The sequence below is a fragment of the Rhincodon typus genome, chromosome 13 (assembly GCF_021869965.1).
Source record: "Rhincodon typus isolate 14 chromosome 13, sRhiTyp1.1, whole genome shotgun sequence".
Classification (NCBI taxonomy): domain Eukaryota; kingdom Metazoa; phylum Chordata; class Chondrichthyes; order Orectolobiformes; family Rhincodontidae; genus Rhincodon; species Rhincodon typus.
Window position 1 is genome coordinate 62,781,321 of NC_063344.1, and position 1,582 is coordinate 62,782,902.

General features: G+C 50.2%; 1 protein-coding gene across 4 annotated transcripts in view; it reads left to right on the top strand.

The window, feature by feature from the left end:
* The first annotated feature begins 1,425 nt into the window (after positions 1-1,425).
* LOC109923890 (YEATS domain-containing protein 2) overlaps positions 1,426-1,582 on the top strand; it is a 34,100-nt gene continuing 33,943 nt past the window's right edge. For all 4 annotated transcript variants that reach the window (XM_048604759.1, XM_048604758.1, XM_048604760.1 and 1 more), the window contains exon 1: positions 1,426-1,538. The gene's annotated coding sequence lies outside the window, so the exon portion shown is untranslated. The remainder of the gene's footprint in view (positions 1,539-1,582) is intronic.

Genomic DNA, 1,582 nt, shown 5'->3' on the forward strand with positions numbered 1-1,582 from the left:
CAGTACTTGGGAATCGTGGCCCTCACTCTCTACCTGAAGAACAGTCTTGTACCTGGACGGCAAATGGCCCTCCCCCTTTGACCTGGGGACATTGCAATAACTGGGGAATATGGCCACTAATCATTGGTTCTCTCTTTCTCTCTAATCACACCACAATCACAGTACCATATTCATCACTTTCTGGCTCTTTGCCAATCCATCTGCCTTCTGTATCCAACTCTCCCCTGTGCTTCTCTTTAATGTCTATGTTTACACATGTTCAATCATTCTCTTATTCTAACCCTTGCAACCTCAATTGTTACTTCTCTTGTCTGTCTTCCTTCACACTATCCTGCTATATCTCACACTAACTCTTTGCTAAATGTATCCCCCTATCCTGGTCATTCTACCTTCCATTTACTTCTCTTGATCGATCTATATCTTCCTGTACCTCTATCAACCTCTCCATATCCCTTTCTAAAGCATTGCTCTATTTCTTTTCGCCCCTTCTAACCCACATCCTCTTTGCAATTTTTCTGTATCTTGGGACTATCTTTATCCCTCTCTGACCACCACCTTAATCCTTCTTTCATTATCCCTGTCTCTCCAACACTTCAGTTGCTTGCCCTCTTGTCCCCTTTTTCTCATCCTCTGTCCCTCTAGTCCTATTCTCTCACTTTGTTCCTCACTCATTCCCTCTGCATTTCTTTCCTTCCTTCTCTCTCTCTCTATTCATTTCCCTCTCAATCTCTCCATTTATCATTCTCATACTTTTTGATTTATTTCTCATTTTCTTTGTCTCTTTCCTTCCCTCTGTATTTCTTTTCTTCCCACACTCTATTCCTTTCCCTCTCTATCATTCTCAAATTTTCCATTGACTTCTCTCTCATTTTCTTTATCCATTCCTCTGCCTAATTCTGTTATTTTCTCTCTCGTTCTTTCTGTTCTTGTCTCTCTTCCTTTATTTCTTTCAGTCCTATTCCTTCCCCACTCTCTCTCTCTCAGTCCTTCCCCACCCCTCCCATCCCTTTCTCTCTCTCTCTCTCTCACACACACTCCCTCCCTCTCTCTCTCTCTCTCCGCCAGTCCGTTGCCTCACTCTCTCTCACACACACACTCCCTCTCTCTCTCACACACACACTCCCTCCCTCTCTCTCTCCGCCAGTCCGTTGCCTCACTCACTCTCTCACACACACACTCCCTCTCTCTCTCCGCCAGTCCGTTGCCTCACTCACTCTCTCACACACACACTCCCTCTCTCTCTCACACACACACTCCCTCCCTCTCTCTCTCCGCCTGTCCGTTGCCTCACTCACTCTCTCTCTCTCTCCGCCTGTCCGTTGCCTCACTCTCTCTCTCTCTCAGGGACCCGGTGCCGGTCGCTGCGGCCTCTCCGGGCCTCGGGGATTGTGCCGCCCGCCGCGTGTCTCTCTCTCTGTCCGGCCCCCGGCCCCCACTGCCGCAGGGCTCGAGGCCTCGGGCTTTCGGCGGAGCTCGGTCACCGCGGCGCCGGGGCTCGGCGAGCGGAGGAGCCCGGGAGGAGAGGCCGAGGCTCAGGAGTAAGTACAGGCCGAGGGGGAGGGGATTGGGATTGGGATTGGGA